The 12,973-nt window shown below is 36.4% G+C and overlaps 1 long non-coding RNA gene and 1 pseudogene across 2 annotated transcripts in view; one reads left to right on the top strand and one right to left on the bottom strand.

Moving 5' to 3' along the window:
- Positions 1-12,973, bottom strand: part of LOC145542907 (uncharacterized) — a 78,389-nt gene that overhangs the window by 37,525 nt on the left and 27,891 nt on the right. The window lies entirely within an intron of this gene.
- On the top strand, positions 9,725-10,836 carry LOC145542906 (hsc70-interacting protein pseudogene; annotated as a pseudogene).

Below are 12,973 nucleotides of genomic sequence, written 5' to 3'. Positions count from 1 at the left end.
AGAAGACTCTAAACTTTCACCTTTAGCTATCGTCGATGCTCAGGGTGAGCAGGAAGTTAAGGCTAAGTCAGAGTCATGAATGATCTCACCAGGCACTGAAGGAAAGGCAGTTTGCAAAAACTGGAAGAGTTTTCTTTCTTTCTTTTTTTCCTTCTTTTTTTCCCCTCCTGAACTTCAAGGAAATTTGTGAAAACACTAGCTGAACACAAGTTAAAATAACAGAAAAACAGGCTTTAGAGCTCACATGTGACAAAAAATACACACTTAAAAAAAATAGTTTAGAAAAACCACTAAACAAGTTAATATATGTAGCCCACAGCAAGAAACATAAACAAACCTTGTGAAAAGGGGGAAGAATCTGATTTCCAGAGTTATTACATGCAAAATACAATTGTTGTATAGGTAACAAATAGATGCCAAAAATACTGACCAAAAAGACATTAAAAGGTTAAATTAAAAAACAGAGAAACAGGGCATAAAATATATAATTATAAAGGCAATTGCTGGGGAAAAATGTATAACCTTCTTAAATGCAAAAATATCATTTTTTTCAAATAGGTTAAAATTTGCATATCAAAGTACAACTCAAAACAAAATTTTAAATGTTATCATATAAAGTCACAATTCACAATTAAGTTGAAAAAGTTGTGACTATACATCAAATAGCATAAAAACAACTGTTTAAAAAATAGAAACTATTGAAGACACAAGAAGACATACACTAGTAAGATCTGAACATATTACTTTTAATACAAGAACAAAGTGAACAAAAATAAGCCTGGATATAGAAAACTTAAACAACATAATAAATGTAGACTATTTGTGTGTGTATGTATGTTTAAAATTTATACATTAGCAGAGAAAAATTCTTTAATACAGGAAATAGCCATCAAATTACATATATTTTATTACAATCCCAAATATTGTCATAAGGAAAACACTACTGACTTCTATAAACTAGAAATATTACAAAACAAAATAAAACTAGAAATTAATAACAATATTAAGAGCCTTTCTATATAGAAATTTAAAAGAACATATCAAACAACTCTTGTGTGAAAGACAATACAAACTAAAATGATTAAGATTAATCATCACTTTTGAGAATTTCTATGCATCATCATAACCTCAGGACAACAGTGAAAGCAGTCATTAGATGAAAATTTACCAACAGAAACTCATCAATTAAAGCAAAAAAAGTGAACTAGATGAATTGAATTCCCCAATTAAAACAATAAAGTAAAAAATTAATGAGTAAAAGTAGTACTGATCACTAGAAATTTCAAGTGTCTATGCATATAAAATGTAATTTAAAAATAAGTTGTTATATTTGCAACAATGTGGATGAATGTCAAAAACATCCAGCTGCTTGAAAGAAGCAAAAGACAGATAAAAGATAACTCTAATCTACAGAAGTAGATAGTGGATCAGTGTTTATACAGAAGATACGAATAGTATGTTAATCTTTGGACTGAAAAGTGTCTTGGGATACACATATTTGTTTATAAATGTTAAAAATGATGCAATACATGTATATAAAAACTCAGTGGGAACCACATATACAGTCAAAAGGAAGATTTTTTTTAAATATATTTTACTCTTAGAAACTTTTTCTCCTAAACAAGTAATCTAGCATAATATGAAGTCAATATATGATAAAAAAAAAAAAAAAGGACTGAAAACTGATTATCAAACACTTTCCAAATGATTTATAATGGTACTAGAACAGGCCCATGGTCCCTGAACTAAAATTTTCAGGCCAAATCTCAGAATTCAGAATTATTCAGACCTTAGAAAGATAATACACAGTAAAGCCCTCATGTATGACACCTCCAGTGAGGTGTGAGGCAGTACTCCTTAATCAAACACATTAATATTCTGTGGTGAAATGTATAATTATTCAAATTGAGCAAAGTTTAAAAAACAATATGTTACCTCAGCTAAGTTGAGGCAGATTTTGCAGCCAAATGACTTCAGAGAAAACTTTCAGTTTTCTGAGATTTGGGATTTCAGAAGTGTAGATCAGGAAATTAGGATCCTTATTTGCCCACAGCATTGGGCATATAGAAGATTTTTTTACAGACCTATTAACTGGGTGATTGCCTGATAAAAAAATCTTCATCAAAACATTCATGTGTGATATCACCCACATTAAGTTTAGCAATTCAGCTAGGACACATACACATTTCAAGACAAGAAAGGTCTGCTAAGACTAAGAAATGGGGCTGCTTCCCAGCAGGTTGCCTCATTAGAAGATCTGTAATAGTTTCTGAGTCTGGATTGGATTCTTGTTAGGATATTCAGTAGTTTGGTTTCAGTTCTTCCCAGATTCTCAAAAAACAAAGAAAAAGAAACAAAAAGGATTTCATTAAAAAGGAGGAGGAGGAAAAAAAAGGTTCTCATTTATCCAAGTTCATTGGAAATTTGCAATTCAGCATTCATTCCTATAATAATGAAAATTTTATAAAAGCTTTATCTTGTCTTCTACATTTTTTAATGTTATTAATATAATCCAAAGACTGTATAAACTTTATCATTTCCAAAAAACACAAATCCAAATAATTTTCTAGATGTTATCAATTTGAAGAGTCTTCAGACAATGATTTTTTTAACAAAAAGGTAACCCTAATTTTGCTTGTTACTACTTTTGTTTGTGATCCTCTGAATTTACATTAATTATTTAAATGTTCATGTATTTAATTAATAGGGGAAATGAGTAGAATGCTTGGATTGTTGGAGTGAAAGGTCTTATAATTATGCTGACAATTATTAATAATTGCAACAATAATTCAGAATAAATTAATTTTGCATGTACTGAAATCAATAAGGAAAACTACATACTGAGCCTGCAAACATTATTATAATCAATTGTAATTTCTTTCTCAGCAAATTTGTTTTTCATATTTGGCATACATACATCAAAAGTTATGGATCTCTGAAGCCCAGAAATAAAGTGAAATAATCCAATGGGCAGTTCTAAAGTGAGAAGCACGTCTAAGTGGAAATCTCATCACTATCTCAAATTCCATATTCTCTTTGGTCAAAGTCACCTTTAGAAAGATAATCAATAAAGGGAGATAAATATTAGGAAGACTGTTATTTTCCAAACATTAAAAAATATTCCAGCTTCAAATGTCATACTCCTGTTGATTCATCTTTATGAGATTTTTTTTACTATCACCTTCCTGTGTCCAGTGGGTTTGCAGAACTATTTGCAAACCCACTGGATATACACACAAGCATCTATCCTCACTTTCTGGGGTACAAAAAATAGCATTTAATATCAGGGCTAAGGAAAACTAGCACATTTTAAATTTGACTATTCTTTGTCTAACTGATGTCTTAGAGATCCGTGAGAGGGATTAAAGGGCTTTAAAAAAAAAAGAAAAAAAAAGCAGCAGTTGTTTTCAAAGCCTCTTGTCTTACCCACTACATCCGATAAGAGAGGTTATGAGGAACTGGGTTTCATCCCTTCCCTTTAAATGGGTACTTCCAGAATAAAGTTTCAAACTCAGTGAGAGAACCATCACTCTCACTGACCAGGTTGGGAAGTGTTTCTTTATCATGCTCAAAGCTGAGAAACAAAGCTTATCTTTTCCCAAACCAAAATAAATCACTCAACGTCCAGTTTGACATTAATACAAAAGAAGTCAAGGGCCTCTTTGGGTTTGGTGAAGGAAAGGAAGGAACATCTAGTTCTTGCAAGTGCCAGCTGCAAATGATTAATGAATCAACAGAAACTAACAGGAAGGGGAGTAAATCAACGCAGGGTCAAGTGGTCCAGATGTCAAAAGGCCGCGCAAATAGGCAATTTGTTGAGATGCTTATGAAGGATTTTCCCAGAGAAGGTCACAAAGTACTGTGACTGCAAATAAGAGCAATGGAAACTCTTCCACAGACCTACTGGGAGGAACTGTCTGCAAACCCACTGGACACACACACAAGCATCTGTCCTCACGTGCCTGCTGATCTTGTTAGAGGAGGTGAGCTGGCATCCTGAGAACACCTTCTCTCTACTCTAGTTTATTGGAGCAGATGAACAGATCTTCAAGTGCACAAAGTAAATATTCAGGGAAAGATGAGGGGAGCAGGAGTGGGAGGAGTCTCAGAAGTAGAAACAGAAAAAAACAGAATATGAACCCTTATAAAGTAGAGTGAAGAATATAAGAAAATCTGGATATTTGTTTATCAAAGATTCATAAAGGATCTGCCTGCCAATGTAGGAGATGCAAGAGATGTGGGTTCAATTCCCTAGATTGGGAAGATTCCCTGGGGTAGGAAATGGCAACTCACTCCAGTATTCTTGCCTAGGAAAATCCCATGGACAGAGGAACCTGGCAGGCAGAGGAGCCTGGCGGGATACAGTCCATGGGGCTGCAAAAAGTCAGACACGACTGAGCACACACACACATAGTTTGGCAGAAATGTTAATAAAAAAGCCACAGGAACATACTCTCTATTGAATATAAAGATGGATTGCTTAGGCCCCAACAGGCAAGAATCTGTTTCATACCCATAAGTAAAGTCTTTCTGAGGAAAAGAAAGATGACTATATTCACACCAGTTGTTATTAACCACTATTATTGGTCCTAATAACCATGACTAATAGTAAAGGCTGTTGTTCTGCCCAGACAGACCAAAGACTATGTTAACACTTACCCAGCACACAGCCTGTGTGTTCATCTCAGAAGGGTGAAAAATACCTCCAGAAACAACTAGGATTGCTCTTTAATGCAAAGGTACTTCATCTGGTTTCCACAAACACTATTTAGAAGTCAAAAATCAAATTTCACTACCTCCCACTCCCCCCACCGCACACAGAGTACGTCAATGACTCTATGCTCATTGCTCTGAGAATCAGATAGCTTCCAGCAAATTCTCAAGCAGTTCTTAAAGGATCAATAACTACCTATACAATACCCTACCCATAAGGCCAGTGGAGAAGGAAATGGCAACCCACTCCAGTATTCTTGCCTGGAGAGGCCCAGGGACAGAGGAGCCTGGTGGGCTGCTGTCTATGGGGTCGCACAGAGTTGGACATGACTGAAGCGACTTAGCAGCAGCAGCAGCAGCATAAGGCCAGTAGTAGACAGAACAGTACTAGAAAAGAAAAAGTAGTGACTATCCATTTAGTTAGCTAACCCAAGAAGAGTGCTTGTTTCATGGAACGAATGTGTGTGTGTGTGTGTGTGTGTGTGTACACTGGAGAAAAGTAAAACTGAGACTCCAACACCCTGGTATTTATTTTTAATATGAATAACCCTAAAATTCTTATCAATTTTACATCAGAATAAAGAATTTTAGCAAGGGACAGGAAGACAGTCAAAGAAAACTGGGGAGAATTGTTAGGTAGGATATCTGCCAACTAATCAAAATGTATTTAAGTTGAAATTTGAAGGGAAGAGAAAACTATTTTACAAATTTATAAGCAGATACCAGATATGGCATCAGAAGAGAAATTAAAAGACAGAATTGTGGTGACACAGAGGTAAGCAACTGTCCCTCAAATTTCACTGGTTTATATTAAAAATATAATAGATTAAATAACTTAGTAAGGAGTAAATATTTCACATATTCTGCTCCCTTTTCATTTCACTTGTGTATAGTGACCTAAATTACTCTAAAATCAACGGTTTTCTTGTGAAATATTCATGTAGCATTCTTCTGTATGATAAGTGGATAATAACCCTTAGCACTGAAAAAGTTCCTGGGTTTTAAAACTGCTTATAAAAATAGTATAGAACACATATGTGAGAGAAAGTAAAAGTATTATAATTTTATTGTGTTTTTATCTTTTAAAAATAAAAAATACAAAATGGAAAAAGTAGGTATATTATTAAGTGATAACTCAAATTAAACATAATATGGATAGTAAGATAATTAGCTTCTTTTTAGAAAAATAAAATCCAGGAGACAGAAAGAACTTACAGATGAGATTCATCATTTTATGAATCTTCAAATTACGGAAACTTTTAAAATAGGTATTATAACATCAAACACTGTTAAATACCTTGCTTTTCAGAAAGAAGAGAATATTAAATTCTGTGCATTCCAATGGTTTACATTAGCATTGTTCCCTGGCCAGAGTTTAGAATAAGTTATTAAACAAATGGATAATGAGTACATAGAAAAGAAAGTGAAATTACTAATAGCCATCATGGGTTCGCTGGAAAAAGTTATGCCAAGTGAACAGTTTTCCTTTTAACAGCTTCTAGTGCCAGCTGGGAGGGTGAGCTCTAAATCTTCAAGCAGATTCTGTAGGTGTTTTCCCTTGTGCTCTACCATATTTCTTATCAGTGACTTTTAGTGAAAGCCTGAAAACTTAAGAAGAAAAATGTCTGACTAAATTGGAAACAATACAAGCAGTTATGGTAGCTGAGAGATTCAAAAGCACAAAAACTAAAACTGGGAGAACTTGAAACCAACATAAACAAGATTAAACTGTGGCAAGCCCAAAGTACTCCCCAAAGGATGGGTGGCCGTCAGTTGCTTCTGGAAATTGAGAAGGACACTATGCGTCTGAGCAGCACCTTGGCAGGGACACCTTAATTAATATCAGACTGCCAAGTCCTGGCTGGCTCGTATGCCTAAGTATTTGATGGGCTTATCAAGGGAGGATAAGATGCCTGGGAAAGACCCCAAGACAAATAGCTCTAAAATGAGGACAAATTTTCAATTGTTGACTTGCTTTTTAACTTCTCTTATCTTTTATACCAATGACCTCATTGCTTATCATGGAAAGGGTGCTATTAAAATGACTAGAAGAAACCACGAAAAGGTTATTATGAATGATCATGCATAATATATTGAGAGATACAAGCTAAATAAACTTGTCAAATCTTATTCATTTGAGTTATGTTTTAAAATATTATCATATATTCTCTTGATGCCAACATGCATCTTGAAGTCCACAGATCCTTCTAAGATTTCCAAGGAGAGCATGTCTACTACCTGAGGCATGGAGAAAGGATAAAATGAATAGATTTTCAAGGCAACAACTTCAATCAGGGTAAAACTAAACAAAAAACCAAAACAACAAAGAAAATTGGGTCATAAAGGGGGGAAGGTGGAAGGCCAAGCAAAAATATCTGGCTGAACTTGACTAAACTATCTTTTATTTCAAGTAAAATGAAAGTGTGGTCAATGCCCTGCAACACTTAGTTTCTACTCTTTAATGAGACTGTAAATTTCCATAAGAATAAAGATCACAATTTTATTGACCCTCTTCCAAACTTCCTGCAGTTCTGAGCTTCCAGAGTCCTCATATCAAAATCACTTGATTTTTGTTTGTTCATTGAAGTATAATTGATTTACAATGTTGTGTTAATTTCACGTGTACAGCAAAGTGACTCAGTTTATATAAATAAATATGCATAATATATTGCAGCTCAGAAAATCAAAGACCAAATATTTCTTATGTCATAATGACCACTCAATGACTTATTTTACCTTTTTTTCCACTCTTCAATCATTTGTGTAATAGAGATGCATCCAACAGAAAATCAGTTTTAACAATTCTAAAATATACATGAATGAGAAAAATTAGAAACAACAGTACTAATAAAATTTAATTAGGTTGTGTGGAGTAAATTGATCATCTTGCTTCATGGACTGAATTATTTGAGCCTAAGGAAATGGAGGCTCATTAAACAGTTCTCATCATACTTCTATCATGCTACCAGATACCATTCTCTCCATGTCATGATTAATACCAAAAGAAAAAAAAATCTGAGATAGAACTGGTAGTGAAACTCCAAACAAAATCAATTTATTGAGATTAACAAAAGAAATAAAATTTCACTTACAGATAACCATAATGAACTTGGAGTGATATACTCTTCCCCTCTTTAACATCTAGAGAATTTTATAGTTAGCAGTAGGAGAAGGTTACAGTAGAATAGACTAAGATATGGAGCTTTTTTCTCCTCAGGCTAGATTTATAAATTTGGCATGAAGTTTCCTCTCTAGAGTTGGGTAAAGAGATCAAACATAGCTATGTAACCCAGTCATTTCATTCACTGTGTATATATCATTGTTTGGGTACAAGCAACAACAACAAAAAATACACTGGCTACAATAAGAAAAATGTGGAAACAGTTGAAAATGTATCAGAAGATTTCAAAAATCAAACAAAAAGCTAGAAAAAAATCACACTTAGAAATTGGCAGGAACCAGAGATAATCAGTGGTTTAGGGAGCAAGTAGTTCTCTGCAGTGTCTCAAAAGAATGAACCCCAAGTATTTTCTGTCTTTATGTCACTCAAATTCCAGGGAGAAAAGTCCCATGAATCTAGCTTAGTCCCACGGTTAGAAGGGTTAAGACACCTTGAATCAATTACGCTAAACTGTATACCATGAGAAGACAAGTCATTCCTCTCCCCCAAACTTTGGATTCTATGACTAAATGAATGAACATTGGTTCATTCTAAAATGACAAACATCCACTACAACCACTAAAGTCTAAACCAGGTTTCAGTCAATGAGAGTAATATTCATTTTACCATTCACCTTGTATAAGAAATATCAAATGTGTTTTCAATCTTTGTTGAAAATAAAAGTACCTATTAATCATTCAAAGAAAGATCCATGTATCTTTATATGTGAATAAGTTAATGATTGCCCTAGAACCTAACATTAGGGTTCTATCTAGGAAAAAAGTAGTTACCAGCTCAAGAAATGAGACAATCTTACACAACCCTTTTATCTTGAATTTCTAACCATTAGTGGACACAAGTCTCAGTTACAAACATTTCCTATATAGACCACTGTGAGTTAGGTGATAAGTGCATAAACTTTATAATAGAAAAATTATGAGATTCACTATGAAATTATAAAATGAAAGGCTAGTAATATGGCAGAAATCATTGAGGAAATTTTTCTAGCTTTCTTTAGGCCTTTACCTGCATTTAGTAGGTAGCTGTTATCTTCCCAGGAGGTGGTAGAACCAGCAATGCTGTATGATACAGTAGCAGGAACTGTTACTTGTCTTCCAAGATAATGTTTTCCTTTACCTCCTTAGTAATACAGCAAAGCAACAGTCAACTGGAATAGACTATGATTCTCAGTCTTCTTTGTAAAGGTCATGTATCTAAGTTTCGGCAGGTGAGAAAAAGCTTCATGAGGCACTTTCTCAAACCCTCTTGAAAGACTTTAGCAACTTCTCTTTATCATTTTTTCTGTGACACTTCTTTCCTGATACATGAAATATGAATCAACGTTGGACTATGAGGTAATTTTGAGAATGAAGCCTTTTCATGTTGTTGTTGTTTTTCAGTCGCTCAGTCATGTCTGACTCTTTGTAACCCCATGGACTGCAGCACGCCAGGCTTCCCTGTCCTTCACCATCTCCCAGAGCTTGCTCAAACTCATGCCCATTGAGTCAGTGATGCCATCCAACCATCTCATCCTCTGCCGTCCCCTTCTCCTCCCTCCTTCAATCTTTCCCAGCATCAGAGTCTTTTCCAATGAGTCAGCTCTTCGCATCAGGCGGCCAAAGTATTGGAGCTTCAGCATCAGTCCTTCCAATGAACATTCAGGACTGATTTCCTCTAGGATGGACTGGTTTGATCTCCTTGCAGTCCAAAGGACTCTCAAGAGTCTTCTCCAATACCACAGTTCAAAAGCATCACGAGAGCCCCTTTACGCGGTCACGCTGAAGTAGCGCCCGTGCCTGGAATCTGACTGAAGCCTTCCCCTCGCCCGCCGCCTCCCGCCGCTTCTAGACTATGGCCCCCCGCAAAGTGAGCGAGCTTCGAGCCTTCGTGAAAATGTGTAAGCAAGACCCGAGCGTTCTGCACACCGAGGAAATGTCCTTCCTGAGGGAGTGGGTGGAGAGCATGGGGGGTAAAATACCACCTGCTGCTCATAAATCTAAATTGGAAGAAAACACCAAGGAAGAAAAAACAGATGATAAGAAGCTGGAGGAAAACATAAAGACAGAGGAACCTTCAAGTGAGGAAAGTGATCTAGAAATTGACAATGAAGGTGTGATTGAATCAGACACTGATGCACCTCAAGAAATGGGAAATGAAAATGTAGAGATAACTGAGGAGATGATGGATAAGGCAAATGATAAAAAAGTGGCTGTCATTGATGCCCTAAATGAGGGTGAACTACAGAAAGCCATTGACATGTTCACAGATGCCGTCAAGCTAAATCCTCGTTTGGCTATTGTGTATGCCAAGAGAACCAGTGTCTTCATCAAATTACAGAAGCCAAATGCTGCCATCCAAGACTGTGACAGAGCTATTGAAATAAACCCTGATTCAGCTCAGCCATATACAAGTGGGGAGGGAAAGCACACAGACATCTGGGCTACTGGGAAGAAGCTGCCCACCATCTTGCCCTTGCCTGTAAGCTGGATTATGATCAAGATGCTAGTGCAATGCTGAAGGAAGTTCAACCAAGGGTTCAGAAAATTGCTGAACAACGGAGAAAGTATGAGCAAAAACGTGAAGAGCACGAGATTAAAGAAAAAAGAGAAAGGCTTAAGAAGGCTTGGGAAGAACATGAGAGGGCCCAGAGGGAGGAAGAAGCCAGAAGACAATCAGGAGCTCAGTCTGGCTCTTTTCCATGTGGCTTTCCTGGGGGAATGCCTGGTAATTTTCCTGGAGGAATGTTTGGAATGGGAGGCAGAATGCCTGGAATGCCAGGAATGCTTGGGCTCAGTGAAATTCTTAATGATCCAGAGGTCCTTGCAGTCATGCAGGATTCAGAAGTTATGGTGGCCTTCCAGGATGTGGCCCAGAACCTGGCAAATATGTCAAAATATCAGAGCAACCCAAAGTTTGTGAATCTCATCAGTAAATTGTCCGCCAAATTTGGAAGTCAAGCATAATGCCCTTCTGACATAAAGCCCCTGCTGAAGGAAAAGCAACTTAGATCACCTAATGGATGTTGCAATAATACAAACCAGTGTATCTCTGACCTTCTCATAAAGAAAGCTGGGGTGCTTTGAAGATAATCCCTACCCCTTTGCCCCAAATGCAGCTGAAAACATTTTACAGTGGTTTGCCATTAGGGTATTCATTCAGATAATGTTTTCCTACTAGAAATTAAAAACTTTAAGCAATTTTTAAAACTTAAAAATATTTAAAATTAAAAAGGTGTATTAACCCCTACGTTTTTCTTTACTAGTCATTTTGATTTTTCCCTTTGAATTAATTAGGCAAGGAAGATACATCAGTGTGGAAGATTTACTGTTCCAAATTTGAGTGCAATAAAGATTTGTTAGTGGGAGGCAAATACAACATTTAATAGATAAAGTTTGAATTGGACATATGGTTACTGAGGCATTTTGATTTGTCTTTTTAATTGCTTTGTTATTATTATTTTAAATGATTTGCTTCTGTAACTCTTGGGACCACCAGTATTGCAGTAGGACCTGGGTAGGTACTGGAAGTACTTGGCAAGGCAGCAGCCATCTTAATACATTTCATATCACATGTCCCCTTGTGTACATGCAGTTAAGTCTTACACTGTGGTAAAGGGATTGTTTTTATAATGCTGCAGTAAAATTGGATTACTTAGCTCTGTCCTTGTCTGATACCTAAAATAAATGTTTCCCACATGGGGGGAAAAAAAGCATCATGAGAGAATAAACCTTAGCCTCTAAAAATTCAATGAAGTTGAAATCTTAAGGTATTTCTATCTTGTTTAACTCAGTATTGTTGTTAGGGTTACCTATAAGTAACAGAGATACTAAGCATATGACAACCACCCCACCTTTGTACGTGACCACATGATTCAGACTGGCCCTTATAGTGTTCCCTATCCCCACAGTGCTTAAAATTCTCCAAGCCAGGCTTCAATAGGACATGAACTGTGAACTTCCAGATGTTCGAGTTGGATTTAAAAAAGGCAGAGGAACCAGAGATCAAATTGCTAACATACACTGGATCACTGAAAAAGCAAGAGAGTTCCAGAAAAACACTACTTCTGCTTTATTGACTATGCCAATTCCTTTGACTGTATGGATCACAACAAGCTGTGGAAAATTCTTCAAGAGATGGGAATACCAGACCACCTGACCCACCTCCTGAGAAATCTATATGCAGATCAAGAAGCAACAGTTAGAACTGGACAAGGAACAACAGACTGGTTCCAAATTAGGAAAGGGGTAAATCAAGGCTGCATATTGTCACCCTGCTTATTTAACTTATATGTGGAGTACATCATGAGAAACACTGGGCTGGAAGAAACACAAGCTGGAATCAAGATTGCCAGGATATCAATAACCTCAGATATGCAGAAAAAACCACCCTTATGGCAGAAAGTGAAGAAGAACAAAAGAGCCTCTTGATGAAAGTAAAAGAGGAGAGTGAAAACGTTGGCTTAAAGTTCAATGTTCTGAAATCTAAGATCACGGCATCTGGTCCAATCACTTCACGGCAAATAGATGGGTAAACAATGGAAACAGTGATAAACTTTATTTTTTGAACTCCAAAATCAATATAGATGGTGACTGCAGCCATGAAATTAAAAGACACTTGCTCCTTGGAAGAAAAGCTTTGATCAAACTAGACTGCATATTAAAAAGCAGAGACATTACTTTGCCAACAAAGGACCATCTAGTCAAGGCTATAGTTTTTCCTGTAGTCATGTATGGATGTGAGAGTTGGATTATAAAGAAAGCTGAGCACAGAAGAATTGATGATTTTGAACTGTTGATGTTGGAAAAGACTCTTGAGAGTCCCTTGGACTGCAAGGAGATCCAACCAGTCTATCTTAAAGGAAATCAGTCCTGAATATTCATTGGAAGGACTGATGCTGAAGCTCCAATACTTTGGCCACCTGATGCAAAGAACTGTCTCACTAGAAAAGACCCTGATGCTGGGAAAGATTGAAGGAGGGAGGAGAAGAGGACGACAGAGGTTGAGATGGTTGGATGGCATCACTGACTTGATGGACATGAGTTTGAGTCAGCTCCAGGAGTTTGTGATGGACAGGGAAGCCTGGCATGCTGCAGTCCACGG

This window comes from Giraffa tippelskirchi, chromosome 3 (assembly GCF_054371585.1).
Source record: "Giraffa tippelskirchi isolate mGirTip1 chromosome 3, T2T-mGirTip1v1.2.pri, whole genome shotgun sequence".
Lineage (NCBI taxonomy): Eukaryota > Metazoa > Chordata > Mammalia > Artiodactyla > Giraffidae > Giraffa > Giraffa tippelskirchi.
The sequence above is the reverse complement of the archived record's forward strand: the minus strand, read 5'-3'. Positions and strand labels throughout refer to the sequence as shown.